The sequence below is a fragment of the Puma concolor genome, chromosome C1 (assembly GCF_028749965.1).
Source record: "Puma concolor isolate L17-30 chromosome C1, mPumCon1.1.hap2, whole genome shotgun sequence".
Classification (NCBI taxonomy): Eukaryota; Metazoa; Chordata; class Mammalia; order Carnivora; family Felidae; genus Puma; species Puma concolor.
The window spans coordinates 137,788,522-137,809,373 of NC_141674.1; the positions used below are offsets into that span (position 1 = coordinate 137,788,522).

General features: G+C 38.7%; 1 pseudogene; it reads left to right on the top strand.

Annotated features, from left to right (window-relative positions):
- Positions 1-4,663: 4,663 nt before the first annotated feature.
- The window catches only part of LOC147578459 (ganglioside-induced differentiation-associated protein 2-like), a 62,758-nt pseudogene continuing 46,569 nt past the window's right edge, over positions 4,664-20,852 (top strand).

Here is a 20,852-nt window from a genome sequence, read left to right on the forward strand (position 1 = left end):
CCAGGTCACGATCTCGCGGTCCGTGAGTTCGAGCCCCGCGTCGGGCTCTGGGCTGATGGCTCAGAGCCTGGAGCCTGTTTCTGATTCTGTGTCTCCCTCTCTCTCTGCCCCTCCCCCGTTCATGCTCTGTCTCTCTCTGTCCCAAAAATAAATAAACGTTGAAAAAAAATTTAAAAAAAATAAAATAAAAATTCCTTTGGAAACTTCCTTTATCTCAACTCCCCCGAGATGTATTCTGGCAATCATACTCCAAACTTATGGCCCCCTGATATACATCTGAAGGACCTCATGACTGAGGTTTTACTAAATGGTAATAAATGGCTTGTTTTCCCTACAATACCTAGGCCCTAAAAGTGGAAACCTTGCTTCCAAAATACGTTAGAGACTCACTCCATCCCTAACCCCCTCCCAACTGGAGGGTATTTAATCAGTATGCATCACAACCCTAGTGCAGCTATTCCTGCCCATGGGTCCTGTCCCCTTGCTTTAATAAAATCACCTTTTTTGCACCAAAGACATCTTCAAGAATTTTTCTTGGCTCTCTGCTCTGAACCCACCACCATCACCCCAAAACTTCATCAAATTGTACATCTGATGAGGGAGCACAAGGCAAGCTGAGGGCAATGCACAAGCTAACAACACATCCCCATCCTCGGTGGGATATATGTGACATTCCTCAGGCGCTTCTAGGCTACCTAAGAACTGTAGAAAGAAAACAGTTAACTGATAGAGATCACAGTCATGCTAGATATGAGTCTCCATCAGTTTATAAATATCTTAGTAAATTACAAGACAAAGGCAACCTATAGAAACCTATAGACTCAGGTTCCTGGAGCCCCAACATCACCCTCCTCTCCATAGTGATGGGGGGAACAAAGGCAAGAGGGAAATGGCAGTTAAAATTAAATGTCCTTATAACCTGCAGCCCATGGACAGATACCTGAGGCAAATACAGAGTATAAACCCCTATAGTCTTAATGCCTTACCAGAGGGAAAACAACCTTAGCTTTACAATAGCAAGGACTCTGGTACCTTATGAGTCTTCGTTAGCGTATGAAAATCCCTTTAGAAACTTCCTCTTGAGTTTATCTCCCTCCAGCTCCATAGTATATAACCAGTCACTCTTCACAACCCCAGTGCAGCTCTCTCTGCCCATGAGTTCTTCCCAGTGCTTTTAATAAAGTTACTTTTTTTTAACACCAAAGACATTTCAAGAATTCTTTCTTGGCCATCGACTCCAGACCCCCACCACTCCAAAATTCCATCACATCCATCTGACAACATACCTTGGCATAGTCTTATTTTCCTCATCTTTAAGGCACCTGTAAGCTAATAGATACTTATTGTGATGTCATGATTTATAATAAGATGTGTATATATGGATTTGTGTATCGTGATGGTACAAAACTCCTTAAGCCCTTGGAATTCCCTAAGTGATAACAGCAAAAGGTGTCTTTTGTTATGTTAATGAGGTGATTTTTGCACCTAAGGATGGACTTTGGTTGCGGCATAACCAATCATGTGATTAGAATGTTGAACTTTCATTCCCATCCCACTGACCTCCAAGGAGAGGACAGGCCCTGGAAGTTGAATCAGCTGCCAATGGCCAATGATTTGATCAATCATATCTCTGTAATGAGGCCTCCATAAAAAGGATGAGATCTGGATGAGAGCTTCCAGGTGGTGGAAATGGAAATTCCATGTGTCACTGTGCTACCCCTGAACTCCATGAGGACAAAAGCTCCTTTGTTTGGGGCCTTGTTCTATATGTCTTCATACGGCTGTTGATTTGTATCTTTTAATATCCTTTGTAATACACCAATAATCTAGTGAGTCGTTTCCTCAGTCCTATGAGCCATTCTAGCAAACTAATCAAATTCAAGGTGGGAGACGATGGGAACCTCTGATCTATAGCCAGTTGGTCAGAGGCACAGGTATTAACCTGGGTTTGCAATTGGCATCTGAAGTACAGGGCGATCTTATGAGCTGAGTACTTAATCTATGGAATCTGATGCTGTCTTTGGGTATGTAGTATCAGAATCCAGGTGAATTTTAGGGCACTAAGTTGGTGTCAAAGAATTGCTTCGTGGTGTAGGAATACCACATTACACACACGCACACACACACAGAGGAAATTTTACCAGAGTATCATACTTGCAATACTTACTAACATTATTTAAGGCAAGTAAAGGAGTTCATTTCCAATATACTATTTTGCTGAAATTCTTTAGATTGGAGTTTAAAAAACTCAAGGGTACCCACGAGAAAAGCAGGAATGAAAAAGCTGAAGAAAAACAAAAAGAAAAAATTTGTAGCAAACCACTGAAAGTAAACAATCTTTACCTCTTTCATATGCCCTTAATCAGAAGTTCTATTAACTACAGCTAATTTCAAGATTCTTATTAAAGAGATCTGAACTAGAGGATATCTGGGAAAAATATAGTTGTGACTGGCAGATTCTTGAAGACCCACATTAAAGTCAATAATTATCTGCCCTACCAGAAAACAGCAATCCCTAACAGCCAAAGAGATAAAATCCAAAATTCCATTTTAAAGTGGTTATTTAGAACTTAAAAATCATGTTCTCCTTGAATAAAATTGTTATTCAGTATTGGGATCCACTATCTTCTATGAATTATGCTCAACATTGAAGATATAAAGATACATTAGATAGAATTCTTACTCTCAAGGAATTCGTGGTCTTTTAGGGAGTCAAAAATTTCCACAGATGGAGAAAATTTTATTTACCAGAATCCTTGTGGTGAGGAGAAAGGCAGGCCAGACTGGCAAGGATGCATCCTACCAAAGAGGTTAGAGCAGTGGAATAAACTACCCTTTTCCTCTGGTATCTGTCCGTCCACAACTGGGCAGGGAATGTAGAAGGTCAGCTGTGGAGGAAGGTGAAGCAGAATACTACAATATGATGTTGAAAAAGGCAAAAATAGAGTCACACAATCTGTTCCTCTCTGGAGCCCCTTATTTCTCAGAGAAGTTATTAAGCTTGTGAAAAGCCAAATATACTTGGATTTCTACTGCAAGTCATGGATTTGTGGGGCTAAAGTTGGAACCAAGGTATGACACAGGACAGAATGATGCAGCCTATAGAGGCCTGTAGAACAGAGCAGGATCTCCTATAGGGTAACAGGACTCAACTGGCATGCAGTGGGGTCACAGCACTGAAAGGAGAAACTAGGAAATGTTAGTGGAGCTCAATAAAGACAAGGTAGGTGAGAAGGGGAAAGAAATCAAAGAAGGCTTCAAGGAGGAGGAAATGCCTGAGAGGAGTCTGAAAGAGAAACAGGAGTTTTTAAAGTAGATCAGGAATTCTAAGCAGAGAAGTAGGAAGGCACAAAGAAACAGCTTATGGTAATTATAGAAGGTACAATGTGTTCCCAGTAGGGACATTGGTGGAGATAGGATCCAGATCACAAGAGACCTTGTATCTATTGTTAGGAAGCTTGAATTTATCTCTCAGGCTGTAGGAAACACTGAAAGCTTTTAAACAAGGAATTGATGTGTTTTATAGTGGGGCTGGGCTTGCAGTTCAGTCTACAAAACTTGTATAAGCCATAGTATGCCTGAAGCCCAGGATGGGTGACAGTTCATCAATCAAGGGCAGCAAACAGACATCATGATTTCAACAAATCTCATCATCCCCCAAAGGCCTTAATAAGTTCCTGTCATCAGAGCCATTCCAGCAGCTGTGTTGTGTAAACAATGTGTCTATGGCAAAATGTTTTGGAGTTCGATAGCAATTTTTCCTACTCTGCAGTAGGATGGGGTATTTAAATGCACTGTTGTCCTTTCCTTCAAGATGTTTTTGGTAGTGGAAATGGGACCAGTTCCAGGAGCTTAAGATATGGTTACAGTCAGTCAAGGGCTGATGAATTTGGGAAGTTCCAAATAAGGGTCTTGCAAGTGAGTTGTGAGAAGCAGACTTTTCTGACAGTGGCTCTCCCGCACTTTCCAAAAAAATGTTGAGTGTGATAGTCAAAAGGTGAACTGTGTTCTCTCATATCTACCAGGGTTCCCTGAAGCATCTTCACTGGGCTTTTTCCCATGAGTTACCTGTGTCTACATGCATATTTATATCTGTAGGTTCTCTAGAAAAATTGGGGAATGGACAGGGAGTTAAAAGCACATGTTTCTTTTTCTCTTCATTTTCTATTTTCTCTCTTTTTACTTATAATTGATTTTCTGCAGTGTTATATTTCAGAAGCAAACTAATGTGGGGGGGCGGGGATGGGGGAGAATGGAGTTTTCATTTTCCGGTGGACAGCAGGGCAGGGCCCCAAGAGACATGGGGCTTGAGAGAAGGTGAGAGCTAGCAAAGATGACTGGCTGGAGACGGGTGATGTGGAAATAGCAAGACCAGCAAGGAGCAGTGGATGTATTGATGTGCCTCTCGTTCAAACTTCCTTTTCAAGACCCTTGTCAGGATACTTTTTCCAAATGTTGAAGGATTAGATCTGTTTTGTTTTTGTATTCCCAGTTCCAGTATACGCTTATGGCTTAGTTGCACTCAATAAATAAAAAAACGAATGAATAGGCTTCCCTTGCACTATGATCTGAATGTTTGTGGCATCTCAAAGTTTATAATTTAAAATCCTAACCTCAAAAGATGATGGTATTAACAGTCATGCCCGTGTGAGTTGCTTACGTCATGAGGCATGAGGATAGAGCCCTCACCAATGAGATTACTGTTCTTAAAAAGAGACCCCAGAGATTCCCTTCCCCCTGGCACAAAGGAAAGGTGCCAACTATGAACCAGGAAGAGGCTCTCACCAAACACAACCACGCTGGTGCCTTGATTTTACACTTCCCATCCTGTGGGACTGCGAGAAATACATTTCTATTGCTTATAAGCTACCCAGTTGGTGGTATATTGTTACAGCAGCCCAAACAGACTAAAACATCTTGCTTGGAAATGAAAAGCAAATGGAAGGATGAGAGGGCCAGATGGAGGAGGTTCACAGGTAATAGTTGATTTAGAATCAGTGAGAGAGCAGATGACCTGGTGATTCCCCATTTCCCCCCAGAGATCCCTTCTCTGCCTCCCTCTGACCCACTCTGTGACCTGGGAAACTAGTTTCTACAGAATGCATTGCCAGCTTTATTGTTGTTGTTGTTGTTGTTGTTTGTTGTTGTTACTTGTTTATTATTGTCTTGCTGGGCTTTCAATTGAGGGTGAATGGCAGAGGTACAGGCAAACTATGAGGGATTGGAAGAGGCATGGTATTTATTTCCCCACTGGATGTCTGGGATATGTGGTTGTCCATGGTTCCATCTCTCACTGGACTTAGATAATAATGTCCCCTCCCTTCTTTCCTTCAGGTCTAGGATTAGCAATAGCTTCCTTTTGTTCAAATGTGGCCAGCACCTCAGACATCTCTAGTTGGTTCCCTTCATCCTGATCTTTCTATTAAATGGTTTTCAGTTGAACTATTTTGAATGTACCATGTTTCTTGGTGAGATCTTGGTTGGTAGAATAGGGAATTCTAAACCATGATGAAAAAGAGGGGTTATGTGACAGATCTTTAGAAATGGACCTCAAATATGCATAGAAAACACTTCAAAAGGCCCATAACAAAAAATAACCATAATTGAATATAATGAATATTATAGATATGAAGCACATATCTTCAATCTGAATATTTTCCCGGCTGTCTGACATTTTGCCCTATTTTTAATTCTATGACCCAGGTCTGGGTTGAGGGTGGGTAGAGTCAGTACTTTTTAGAAGCTTAGCATAACAGCCACCTCCCACACTAATTCTAAAAGCTTGGTTATGGAGCCCAGGACCTGAGGAAACACAATCAATGCAAACAAATCCCAGATGAAAGTGAGTGCTTCCTGATGATTAGCAAACTTAAAAAGATAAAAGGAAAAAAAGAAAACAAAAACTTTAATAGCTCAAAATTGGCTTAATGCAAAATATTAACAGACCACAAAACACATACTTCGATAGAACTGAGGCACTCTTTTTGAGCTTTCTGTGTTTGGCTGCCAGTCAATGCCCAGTTCTCCCTGAGATATTTTGTGATCATTAACATCGGAAGGAAACTCAAGACTTGATGTTCCCTTTACCACTGAGGCATAGGTCTAAGCTCAACACTTGGAAATCAGAAAGGTTTTCCATTCACTCTGGTTATAAACAAAGCAGATTAACTTGGTGAAAGATGTATATTCTTAATTTAATAATCATTCCTTGCATACTTAGACTCTAGGAAACATTGTTGTTCTTATCTAGAATTAGCCATACAGAGATTACCATCACTAATATCTATAAAAAAACAAACATACATTTAAGACACTTACCTGTAACTTTGTCATTGCTCACATAAATAAAATGGGGTATTATTTTATGTAAATTTGGATTGTGATAATTTGAAATAGTGTGGTATAAAATATTCATGGATCCTCAATTTTGATGCCAAATTTGAAACAATGCAATTTTTATTTTATGTTTATTCCTATGAGAAAAATAATTTTGAATTATATGAGTTCAAATTATGTGAAGTCTTTAAGAAAGCATTCCGTTCATAAAATATTATTGCACCTGTCTTCCTTTGCAGGACAATTTATATTATCTTTTGTTAATAATAATGATAGGCAAGATGAATAAATTCAAAAAGCATTTATCAGCAGATTCCAAGAAATATAAAAACTACCCATATTCAAATCACAGATTACAAGGGTTCAAATTCACTTAGTAAATTTATCTAAGCCACATTGAATGGCTGGAATAAATTCAATTGAAATTTTTAAGTAAATATCTTCAAAAACCTAAAGAGTTTGTTTTGATGTGTAAAGATTTTGTTTAGGTCATATAAGACTCGTTTTCTCAGTTGTTTGAAGTGCAGGGCTACATAGACAAGACTGTTAAATGTGTGTTGCACTTGGGTAGGACTGTCAGCTTCCTCAAGGTCAACAATTTGTACTCAGATCACAACCTGTACCATGGCTCCAGCCAGACATCTTCAAAGTATGTGCTTCTGCCTGAAGGTCATTGAGGGTTTGTGTAGCAAGTCAATCACCAATTTGAGCAAGCTCTTAACTTACAATAAGTTTATTCCAGAATAGTAGTTGACAATTTTTGTGTTTAGAGATTAGATCTCATTTTCCCAAACAAGTATTGCTACAAATTTTGAGAAACCTTCACAGTGTTCCACAGAAGTCTATTTAACCCATAACAGACCCAATACTAATTGCACTGTGATTCACATTCCTAAGGGCTCTCTCCCACGTAGATGAATAATAATAAAGTTCCACTGAGGAAAGTACCTTAATATCCTCCAGTTTACACCATCACCTATGTGGTACATGTAAGAAGATGTGAAATTTGGAGTTTCTGCTAAGGAACCAAGACTCCATAAGATGCTATATCACAAACGAGATTTTAGACCACCAACAGAATTTCAAGGTAGAGAACCTATAGCTGACTCAGGAACTGTCACATCTACTGAAGGGTGAAAGGGGGTCAAGAGATAGGGAAAATGTGTAGAGCGTGTCTTTAGAGAACAGTAAGTGTGATTTGAGCTCTATTCCATATCTTCCCTCTGGGTATGTTGGTGGGGGCAATTCCTGCCTCTCTGGGTGCCCAGTAAGAGGGGCTGCAGGAATACCACCAAAAGAGTAAGGACTATGACCCTATTGTGAGACCCCCAGAAGATCAGTTCCTGATTTATTCTTAAGAAAGTAAAGTCTCTTGTGGCATGGAGTGGAATCGATAAAGGAATCGTATTCCCATTCAAAAAGCAGGCAAAGTACATGAACCTCCAGAGAATTCATGGGAATCCCCATTAGGAATGCTGACTTGAGGTCATTTTTAAAAAATCATACTATCCAATGGAGTATGATACCAAGGGAAGTAGACCTAGACAAAAAGATGTTGTGAATTATATTACTGGCATACAGAAACTTGCCAGAGCTCAAGAGCAGTCAGTTTAAGGAGACACATTGCTCAAATCAAGAAAGCTGACTTTAGAGGCACACAGAAGGGAGCCTCTCACAAATGAAGATAGTGCACACAAGGGACAAGCTCTGAGTGTCTCCAGGCTGATAGAGTCCAAGCCATCTTTACATGACTCTTGTTAATAAGAACATATGTCTAAGCTTGACCTCTCTTCTCCACAGTAGAAAATTTTGCAATGAGGCTCCAAGTTCCTATGATCCCTAAATTGCAAATACTCATGGTCCTGGTTTTTTTCTTCATTACTAAGTCAAAGACACACTGTGTTGATCCCATGTTTCTCAGATCCTTGTTCATCTTCTGCCTGCAGCTGTTTACTTCTCAGGGCACAGGCATCGATGCATCACATAAGCATATATGATTCACATATATAAGAACTGCACAAGTAGGGAAAATAATAGACCTGCAGTTGGAAGGGCCTAAAGAGGGGATGACTAAAGAACACGATTGAACATAGTAGTTGACCAGAAACCATGAAATTGAACATGGCCATTAGATTTTCAGTACCTCATAATAAAATGGAGCCCCTATTATGGGTCAAAACTTCTGCTCGCATACTGTCACTAATTTAAATGCTATCTCTGCCATATAGGTTTTATTTTCCCCACTTCAGATAAGAAAATCGAATTTAGAAAATACAAAGTAACTTACAAAAGCCTTGCAGTAAATAGCAACAAATATCCACTTGCATGATTTTTAATCACCCACTCCTCTGAATCTGAGAAGTAAGGTGTTTGGTGTGTGTTTATCTGCATGTGTATTAGTACAACTGTGCATTACTGTGTCTGTGATTGTGTCTGTCATATATTGCTATCTGCAGATCTAGTTATTCATCTATCTATATTTATACTAGCATAGTCTGGATTTACGAGGTGAGAGAAACACCAAGAGTAAAAATGAAAAATTTTTTTTTTTTTAATTTTTTTTTAACGTTTATTTATTTTTTTGGGACAGAGAGAGACAGAGCATGAACGGGGGAGGGGCAGAGAGAGAGGGAGACACAGAATCAGAAACAGGCTCCAGGCTCTGAGCCATCAGCCCAGAGCCCGACGCGGGGCTCTAACTCACGGACCGCGAGATCGTGACCTGGCTGAAGTCGGACGCTTAACCGACTGCGCCACCCAGGCGCCCCTAAAAATGAAAAATTGAAAGCACATTGAATCAAGCCAAACTAGAGTTTTTGTAAAAAAAAAAAAGAAAAGAATTAGTGGAAAATTGAATAGGGATGTAGTATTATTCTGAGGAGTATTATTTCTGACAGAGAGGCCAGAATGTGATGTCTTTAAAACAAATGTAGGGGGGCGCCTGGGTGGCGCAGTCGGTTAAGCGTCCGACTTCAGCCAGGTCACGATCTCGCGGTCCGGGAGTTCGAGCCCCGCGTCGGGCTCTGGGCTGATGGCTCAGAGCCTGGAGCCTGTTTCCGATTCTGTGTCTCCCTCTCTGTCTGCCCCTCCCCCGTTCATGCTCTGTCTCTCTCTGTCCCAAAAATAAATAAACGTTGAAAAAAAAATAAAAAAATTAAAAAAATAAAAAATAAAACAAATGTAGGTTTCCAGGATGGGCATACTCAGTAACTTTTTTATTTATTTATTTATTTATTTATTTATTTATTTATTTATTCAGTGCACTTATTTATTTTGAGAGAGAGAAAGAGCATGAGTGGGGGAGAAGCAGAGATAGAGGTAGAGAGAGAATCCCAAGCAGGCTTTGCACTGTCAGCACAGAGCCCTACACGGGGCTCACACTCACCAACTATGAGATCATGACCTGAGTGGAAACCAAGAGTCAGATGCTTAGCTTACTGGGCCACGCAGGTGCCCCTGTCTTATTTTTAAAATAAAATTTTAATATTAGAATAGATTTATATTTACAGAAAAGTTTAAAGAATAGCACAGCATTCCCATAAACCCCACAGCCAGCTCCTCCTTTTATTAACATCTTTGTTTAGCATGATACCTTTGTCATAATTAATGAACCAATATTGATACATGATTGTGGAAGAAAATCCATACTTGATTCAAATTTCTTAATTTTTGCCTAAAGTTTTTCTTCTGTACCAGAACCTCAGCCAGGATACCACGTTCTATGTAACAATCACGCTTTCTTGGGCTCCTCTTTGCTGTGACACTTTTTCAGACTTCTATTGTTTTTTTGTTGGTTTGTTTGTTTACTGTTCTTAAATTTTTCTTCAAGTTTTATTGAGGAATAATTGACAGACATCACTGTATAAATTTAAGGTGTATGGCATGATGATTTGATTGACATATGTTGTGAAATGGTTGCTCCAACAGGTTTAGTCAAAATCCATTATCTCAATACAATAAAAAGAAAAGACCTGCTTCTTGTGATGAGGACCTTTAGGATTTCCTCTCTTAACAACTTCCCTACATATCCTATAGCAGTGTTAGTTACAGTCACCATGCTGTACATTGCACCTCTAGTACTTACTTATCTTATAAGTGGAAGTTTGTACCTTTGAGGAGTACAGGTTAGGTGTTTTGTAGAATGACCTTCATTTCATGTTTTTTCCATATTTTTTCTCATGAGTAGAATGGGGTTATAGGTTTGGGAACTAAAAAGTGACTTTTTAAAGTAAATATATATTGGTGATGAAAGGAAGAGGGAAATTTTTGGTTTGAAGCGGGAAAGCCTGAATGCTTCTTCCTTCCCTACCACCGTTACTGGTACTACCTTGGGAAAATTATTTAGTCATTGACAGTATTAGGTCCCTAAATAGAATTCCATCTCCTGTGATTCTTTTCTTTTTCCTTTCTGTTCCTTTCCTTTCCTTTCTTTCCTTTCCTTTCCTTTTTTTAAAAATAAGATATGGCTTAATTTCTATTATAAACCTCTAAACCGCCGAAGCTTAAGAAGAGTCATTTGTCTTTGAAGACACATGCTGAAAAACACACTGTCCCATTGCTTATTTCCATCAGTCCACTAGGCTACTGCTGATCATTCCCTATTCCTGCCCACTGGATTCTTCAATCCTACATTTTCTTCTGTTACTTCAGAACCACACTTGGGGCATGGGAAGATATCTGCTACTTGTGCCCATCATCAGGATATTCACTTCTGTCAGGCTCTGTACTAGGCACCATAGCCACCATTGTGTCTCTGGGAGTCTGCTGCCTTCCAAAGGCTCCACCTGGAAGGAAATGCACAGGTCCTCTTCTAGCCTCTGTGTAGTCTCATCACCTCACTGAGGGCTCTGCCCAGAAAATAGAACACAAGACACTTTTCTTTTGGTTTTACAAAACTATCACCAATGGCTCATTACTCCCTATTGTATTACACTTTCCTCCAAAGTTAGGAGGATGCACTTTTCTCCTCCTGAGGAAATCTCCCCCTCTCTTTTCTTGCAGTTTCTATCTCAAAAACAGGCTGTTATGGTTATATCTGCCTATGAATCATAAAGGTTACATCTTTAATTGGATTTATGTCTTTGAAGCCAGGAAGGTTTAGAATACTTTTATTATTATTATTATTTTTTTTTTTTTTTAACATTTATTTATTTTTGGGACAGAGAGAGACAGAGCATGAACGGGGGAGGGGCAGACAGAGAGGGAGACACAGAATTGGAAACAGGCTCCAGGCTCTGAGCCATCAGCCCAGAGCCCGACGCGGGGCTCGAACTCACGGACCGCGAGATCGTGACCTGGCTGAAGTCGGATGCTTAACCGACTGCGCCACCCAGGCGCCCCTACTTTTATTATTATTGATATCATCATCATCATCATCAACATCATCATCATCATCATCTGCAATAAATGTCACTTCTCTAAGGCAAAAATCCAAGGCCAATTATCTGCATACATTTATTTAAAGGTAGGGATAGGAATAACTGGAAGGAAAGAATCCTAGGGGGAAAAAATCTAAAAAATAATTTGAGTATCTACTTCACATATATGCTATAAAGACAAAAAAAAATAACTTGTATAAATCACTTCATACATTAAGTATTCTCATAAAGTAAACTGTGAATTACACATGGTATAACTTGCAAAAATCAGTGGTTTTAATGATTCGTGCCGTCACAACTGCTGCAGACTGGCTAGAAGCATTATAATGCCAAAGTTCGATACAGGTGAAAAAATAAAAGCAAAGCAAAATGTCATCTTTAATACCTTCTTAGTAAGTTAGTATCGTAAGGCAGGTCCAAGGCAATTTAATTGATTTCTGTTTTTAAACAAGTACCAATCCTCAAATTCAACTCTTTCTCACACGTGGGCTGAGGGGGGTATTTTGACTAGATAATATTAGGTTATACCAGCTGACAACTTATGCTCAAATAGATGGATCTGTGAGACAAGACCATGCACATCTATAAAGCAAACACACTTGGGATGGTACAAATGACTTCCTAAACTATGAAACCATGTCCATGAGGGAAATGTTATGATACACAGAAGCAAAGGAAGTGAAACCAGAGCCATGAGAAATAATGATATGGTTTGAGACCTAGGAAGAGTACAGATATTGTAAAACATACCCAGGCACAGGATGAATGTGAAACACTTGGCTGACAGCCCTATCAATCACCTATGTCTGTTATTTTCATTTGGTCAATGTGTCTAGTGTTTAGCCCCAAGCAAGCAGGACCCTTGGCCTGGACTGGACTTCCCCAATCAGAAAATGGTTTTAGGAGTGGAGAAAGGGCTATCAGACAGGAAGAAAATGAAAACTCCACATATTCCACAGGTGATGACATTCTAAGGGACCAAGATATTCTGAGAAGCGTCAACTTTCATATGAGAGCAAAACTGAAGCAAGGAGCACTTTATGGACCAGGCGATAAAGTAAGGACTCTGAGTCTTAAGTTAGGGTTCCCAGAAATAAACTCTGGGATCATTGGACGAAGTCTATTGGAGAATATACTCAGGAACAAGAGCTATAAAGAGTGAAGAAACAGAAATTGTGCAAGGGAGAGATTGAATAGCAGTGTTAATAAACAAGAGGTCTTGGCTGATGCCATAGGAAAGCCTGCAGTTGGAGAGGCCCTTCACATTTTCTCCTACATGGACACAAAGGTAGAGGCCTTTTGTATCCCTCAAGGAATAGACATTGGATGGGGCTGGTGTCAGAGAGTGGGCATAGCTTTGGGCAAAACACTTCTTTCTCTGAGAAGGGTAAAAGGTGTGAGTCTTTAACAGCAAATACTCTGGTCTTCTGAAGAAATGAGTGCTCCTGAACAGAGAATCTGGGTGTTTCACCACAAAGTCTGTTTACTATGCATCCAATCACTTCACATGGATAGCTATCCTCTGAGAACAACTCCTTGATTTTATTTGGTCTTGTTTCTGGAAAAATCTATAAGAGGAAGATTTTTTTTGAAAGAATTACAGCACTTTATATCTCTATCCTTACTACAGCTGTTCTTGGGCTGCAACTGATGATTTTCGTCTTTCTCCTGTACTACTAATTCTAGGTTGTCTTCACCCTTGGCTGACATCTGTGCTGTTCTAAGTAGCTTGTATGCTTAGGTGACTGAACATAATCTCTGAAAGTCCTGAGTCCATTTCACTGTGTCTTCCCAGACGCTGGCTGTTGCACTTGTCCATGTACTGTCAAAAGTTGCCTAGGAAAAAAACTTGCCTAGGAATAGGCACTTTTTGTGTAGAAAGTGTAAAGAGATGCTTTAGTGGATCATCTAGGTAATAAACCTATTTTTCCTTACCCAATCATATGTCAGAAGCTTTTCCTCCTGCAGATGATTAGAAACAATGGATCTGGTTAGAGTCAGGAGATCTCTCCTGTGGACTTTTCTCCTTTCAGCATGAGGAGCTGAAAATGACTGAGCATCAGTCATAGATTAAATTTAAATGTTCATTGGGACTCTTGCTTTGTTTTCTGGCCAAACCATTTCTCTCCAGGGATTAAGTCCTTAGGCTTGAACTGTCCAGTATTATAGCCAGCAACAAACATGTGGCTATATGAGTTTACATTCATATTAATTAAAATTAAATTAAATAGAAAAGAAAGTTCCTCAGTCACACTAGCCACATTTGACATGCTCAATAGCCACATGCATTCTAGACAGCTTGGATAGTGATCATAACGATCATTGCAAAAATTGCTATTGGATGTCACTGCTCAAGATTCTCAGAACCTAAATTTGCAGGGACAAAGTGCAAAGATCCCCTAAGTGGGACCCTGGAGATGATGGCAAGTTGACCACTCTCCTACTTCCATCCTCTGTTTCCTGAACCCATGTGTTTTAGCTACTGGGGACAATTTAGGCCATATAACATTAGAAGTGTCTCATCCTCAGAGAGCAACATATTCAAGTTGCCCCCCAAGTATATATCTTCCAAAGGCTGACTTTTTACTTTATTAGGTTAGCAGATTCTAACTGGTGTGGAATGTGTTATAGCCATAGTCATACGCCCCCTGCTGCATCTCCTTGATGTAAAGTGGACTCCTTAGTACACAGCAATTTTTTCAGTATCTGGTATCAGTGGGATTAAACACTGTCTGAACCTTTGGCTAGTAGTGTTGGCTAAAATAGAAAAGGAAAATCTATACCCCAAATATGTGCAATCCCTATCGAGTCTAATTATTAGCCCTACTGCAGCATAAAAAGTGTTCAATATAATCCATTTGCAGCCAGTAGTATGTTGGTCCTCTCAGTGAATGGTGTTATAAAGGGGGCTCAGAATTCCTCTCTTTTGTTGGAATTTGGACATTGTACAGAAACATGGTTTGTTGAGTTGGAGACTAAGGTATTTTTTTGTTTTTGTTTGTTTGTTTGTTTTGTTCTGTTTTTTGAGACCAAGTTTTGAGGCCATGCATAGTCTATTCCTACCACCATAGGTACTCTGTTTATGAGCCCATTATTCTTGTCAGTGATAGAGGCTGCCTAAAATATTGTGTTTATGTGGTTAATTTTTAGTTTTCTTCTCTTGAATGTCTTCCAGTGAACATTAATGTATAATACAAAGATCTTTACATCTGTATTCACTTTAATGCATCCATCCACATGCCTCTTTTTCATATCTTGTCCCTAATCTTCCAATTCTTTTCCTTCCAGACCCTTGACTAACCAGCCAAAACATTAATCACTGCTAATGACTCTATATGTACTCTTATCTTAAGCTACTTCTCTATCCACACAAAATAGATGATTAGGTAGATCACGCAAAGCTCTGTCTACTGGACAGATGACCCTTTACCACGTTGTTGCAGAGCAACTCCTGTGTGGAGATATACCACCACAGCAACTCATTTCCAGTTTATATTAACATATTAAGCCAACACATCCTGGGATTCTTCCATCCTCTGTCAGCCAGTCAAAAAGATTGTCTGCGAAATGCTCATAGGTGTGAGCTGAATGAAAAGCACTGGAACAACAGAGGAGCTTGATATGGGTTCTGGGCCACATGTGCATGCAGCTCATTCTGATTTCTGGCCCTTCTTATGCCAGATCTTGGCTATCTTCTGAGGAATTGCTGTTGGACTCACCAAGCCTTATCAATTTTTGGTCTGAGAATCCAGCTCATAATGTATTGCCCTGACTACATGTTCAGGTGATGTCTTATGATCAGACACTCCATTGCTGCCAAGACTCAGTATAGGCTAGATGCTGTTTTTCAAATGGTGCATAGTTCTCCATTACAGATGGTACATTCCTTCTCAAAAACCCTGGGTCTTCAAATTGTGGTTCTATATTGGGACATGCTATAAACACTATATATCATTTTCTTATCACAGGTACATCCAGGGTCTACCAGAATATATGGCCCAAGCTGTGGGCTTGCACTATAGTGTTTACTTTGTAGAAGAGTTATTTCACATTCTCCATGCAATTCAGATGTGACTGACCTCCATATCATCAGGTAAAAAGTACAAAGAGTACTTCCAGCTGTGAATTATGTTCTTGCCAGAACCTAAAAAAAGCCTAGCAAGCAACGTATGTCCTTCTTAGTGCTGAAAGGCACAAGATACAGTCGCTAGTCCTTTCCTTTAGAAGATATGAGCAGACATACCCCAGTGAACTAAATTTCTAAGGCTTAAATATTTGTAAAGCTTATCTCCCACTCTCTAGAGTGTCATTCCAAAGACTCCAATGTGTTTTCTACTCCTTGTTATCTATTTTGAGGAACCTGATACTATTGATATAATAGACTAAGTATAGAGTTAGCTTGGTCTTAAAGCAAAGCTGAAAATGTACACTGCTTCTTGTCCCACATAAGTGTAAACTTTTGATCTCCATTTCTCATAGTAATGGAGATGAATGCATGTGCCAGATCAGTGCTCACACATTTTGTATACTAGTCGTGTCAATTGATTCTAGAAAAGATATCATATTCAGTGCAGCAGCTTCAAACGAGGCACTACTTGGTTGTGCCAACTAGTACTTCTGCTAGTTTTACTTTTTTTTCAATGAAAGAATGGACTCAGGTTAAATAGTGATATGATATAGACTGCCACTCCTGTATTCTTTAAGTCATTTAAGGTGATATGAACCTCTAATTGTTCCTAAGATGAAACAATGTTTTGTTTTAATATGCTTGTTGAAGGTGTGTAGCAGTTTCAGAGACTTCCACTGTACCTTCCCCACTATGATGGCTCTTTCCCCACAGGTCAAGTAGATGTAACAATTTTAATTACACATTGGGTGATCAGGGAAATGATTACTGAGTCAATCTATAGACAAAGTAGGCCCATTGCAAACCGGAAGTAGGTTCATTACCTATTGAAAACTGGATGTGGGTTTATCACTTGGCGTTTTAGGTTTCTACTCTAACATGGAAAATATAGTGACACTTTAGGTCCTTGAGTATTAATGTCAACTGAGCTTCTGTGTCTAATAGTGATTCTAATGCTTGAGTATTCCCTTTTTCCAAAAACACAGTTATCTAAGCAAACGGTCATAGATACCTTTGAGAAGTTAGGAAAAATCATGGCTGTACAGATTTGCCATAGTATAGCAAGGTCTTCCCCATTTGGGATCTGACCTCTCCTTTAGTCGTGAGGTTTGGGTTTCGTATGATATATCCATGTTAGCATCCCCACTTCTCTGAGTCTTTCAGCTTCTTACTCACTGTTTTCCATGGCAGCCAGCATTTGTAGTTCACATTGTGTGGACTATTGCATTATTCAACCTTCCAAGAGACATTCTACTAACATAATAGTGTCATCTCTCTGAGTCCGTGCCAGGAAGCTAACTGCTGTATCATGGAAGAATGCTCTTACATTGATACACTCTTTGTTATCCAACTTTTTACTCCATCTTCCTTAAGCCATCATTTTTAATACCCTGTGCCATATATGTCTCTTCAGTGTCTTCATGTTGGCTAGAACCTGCAGCTCCCAGCATTTTCCTAGATGGTATATAATTATCGGTATGTTGGTTAGAAGGAGAGGTGATAGATCCTGAAAAAGTTTATGTTGGAATACAAAACAGAGTTCTCTGCATTTTCTTCACCAAGAGAGGAAGGCCAGATTTTAAAAGGGATAGTGAGCTGCAGATCCAGGATGTTCAGGAAGATCTGGCATTTTAAAATTCTTGACTGCACCAACCCATATATAATTATTTCAAATCTCAATGCCCCACTCCTTCCAAACCAATGCTCTAATATTGGTGTAGCCGATGTTGAGATGAGAGTTTTACCTTCTCTAGAGAGCCATTTTAGTAAGTGCTGGGCCTGATGCTTGTTTTCTTCTATCTTCTGCCTAACAGGAATGCTTATATCTTTACATGCTACCAAGGTACTTCTCTGGCATTTATACTTTGTTTCACATTGTCCAAAATCATCTTTAGCCTATTGTTTTATTTATCTAATACACTTAACAAAACTCTTCCAACTTCAAAACCTTTGCAGTGAATATTCTGTTTCTCTCAAACAGCATAGGTATTGCACTGGCCATTGCCTTCCTTTCTGTTGTTGTTTAATACCTGATCACAACCAAATGAAACTGTAATAATTGACCCTATTGCACATCAGGAGCTATTGATAATCCACTTATCACTAGTAATGAAATTCTCAATGTCAATAAGCCAAAGGATGACCTAGTTTCCAAATTCCATTCCAGGATATTATTATCTTAGGTCGATTTCTCTAGAAGCATACTCTGAGATTGAGATTTATAAGCAGGGATTTTATTGTGGATGCTCCCAGGAACACCTGTAAGGAACTGAAGGTGCCAGTATTAAGCAAAGGGAAAAGCTGAACTGTAATAAGTTACAATAGAGGCATTAGCCAATGCCAATCCCACGTGGAGTCCTAAAACTGGAAAGAGTTTTCAAAACTGACCCAAATTAATGCAAAATGGCTGGGCTTTGGTAGCCTCTCATATGTTGTTCAGTCTATGCAGGCTGATTCTGCAAAGGCAATTCCCACAGAGAAATGCAGCTCTGAATCGTCAGTAGCCAACACTCTCGGAAGCCGGTGGAATGAGTGCCTCCATTTGAAAGGGGGGTATGAGTGGCATATCACACCATCTACTCTAGAGATATCACTTAAAGCATTAAATTCTGATGGGAAACTTTATAGATTGGCTATGGCTAGGAGATTGATTAATGATAGATAAATCGGTAGACGTTTCCAATCTCAGGACCATGAGGGACAATGTAAGAGCCAGGACACGACCAGGACAATGTAAGAAGATTTGTGAGTGAATGAATGAATGAATGAATACTTAGGGAAAATAGTACCATCTTCCAAATAGAAGCTGTACGACAAATGTCATGACCGGTGACAAATTTTGAATGGTTCTGCAGTCTACTCCTGTACATATATATATAAGAATTTTTTCCTTCCAAGAACAAGCCTGGCCTTCAAATTTACATTTCACTAGAGTGAAATATAAAGCCACTAGTGACTTTTTATTTCAATGGTGGAAATTCTTGTCACACTTCCACAGTTCCATTTCTGTAGAACGTTTTGATTTTTTATTTCTAATACCTTAAGATATCAGCACTTCTGGAAAGCATAAACTCATTTCATTGAGTTTTCTTTAGAATAAAAAGAAACAATGAAAAAATAATATAATTTATTTTAAAATACTTATGTTTAATTTGCATTTGTGTTTAATTTGCAACCTCTTTCTCAACCTCAGTGCTATTGACATTTTGGGTCAATGATTCTTCATTGTGAAAGCTGTCCAGTGCATTGTGGGTTGTTTAGCAGTATCCCTTATCTCTACTCACTAGATTCCAGTGACAGTCCCCTTCCCCCAAGCTGTGACAACCAAAAAAATGTCCCCAGACATTACCATGTCTCTGGTTGAAAACCACTAATTTAAAATCATGTTCAGGTGTCAGTTGGGTTTAAAATGCTTGTACAGAGAATAATTTATTTCTAAATCAAGCCAATCTTGTATACATGACATTTAGGAATGTAATTTATTTAAGTGTAAAGTAAATACTGAAAGAATGAGGAACTAAGATCACATGGAAAAGGAGAGGCTGATTTTTTTTTTTAAATAAGAGGAATTAAACACAATATTTAGTTTTTCTTAATGTAGGTAACATGACAGCATATTTTTTCTTGTTTTAGGTTTTGTCCATGAAGGAAAAAAATAATAAATTTTAATGCTAATAAAGAAGATCAAAACTGCTGAGAGGAAAACCTAAAGTCCTTTGAATAGAAAATTTTGGCTCTTTAAAAAGACTTGGAATACCTTTGTGAGGTTAACTACATGAATGGATTTTTTTTTTATTATTGGATAATATCCAGTAACATATGTTCTGAAATTAAATACATATGGCAGGTACTGTGTTAGGCAAATACAAGGATGAATAAGCCATGGCTCCTACCCTTAAGAATCTTACAGTTGAGAGCAGTAATTCTCAACTTGGCCATATGTAAGAATAACTGGGAGACTTTTGCACACTACTGGTGCTCAGATATGACCCGAGACCAATTAAATCAGAATCTTGGGTTAGAGGGAGTCAAAGCATAAAAATTTTTAAAGCTTCCCAATTGGTTCCAATTTGCAGCTAAGGTTGAAAGAGAAGCTTAAGAACAAATGAAAGTCAACACAATCATTATATAATAGGAGCATATGCCCAATGATATTGAGGCACAGAGAAATAAACATCCAAATTTAAATATATGGAAATTTCATGAATTTGAGTATTATCCCTATTGCAAAAGAGACAGAAATTCAAATACATAATTTATATTAGCATAAACAAAATGCAGATGAATAAACTTTAAGACCATTTTAAAGCCTGGCGTTTGTCAAATGAGGAAATTATGAATAAATACAAGATACAGTTTTTGATGCCAAACTTCCATAGAGTCCATAGAGTCACATATACTATCCCAGAAATTTTTATTTTCCCCCCAGAAGATTTTTATCTTTATAGTGAAAATCTCAGATGAATGGTTAAATAACAGAAAAGGTAAGCAGAATGACATTTGATTATAATTACCATATACTGTAGTCATTCAAATTATTGGCCTGGGATGATATATTAATTAAATCTTTATGGAACCACACAAATGTTAGGTATTCCAATGTGTAGTCGTAATTAATTTAATGGTCAAAATGGATAGTCATACTTGCTGTCAATTTTTCCTAACCAGATTAATTAGACTGTGCTCTATGATGTGGAAATCTAGCTTGGCAAGTGAGAATTTATTCAGTGAATCCAGGAGATCCAGTACTACAAATTGGGGATTATTTGAGCCAGTTTTGAATGGATTCTCAATCTATTCCTGTACATATATAAAACTTTTTTCTCTCTCTTTTGAATAAACTATAATTCAGGTTCTTGAGTTTTCATGACACAGAGTAAATACTGTGCTATGACACACAGTTTACACAAAGAACGGGAATTGTTCATTGTCAATATTGCTAATGCACAACTTTTGTCTCCACACGTTTACTACTGCTCAGTCTTGGGCTCCAGCAACCTTCCTGTTGAAAG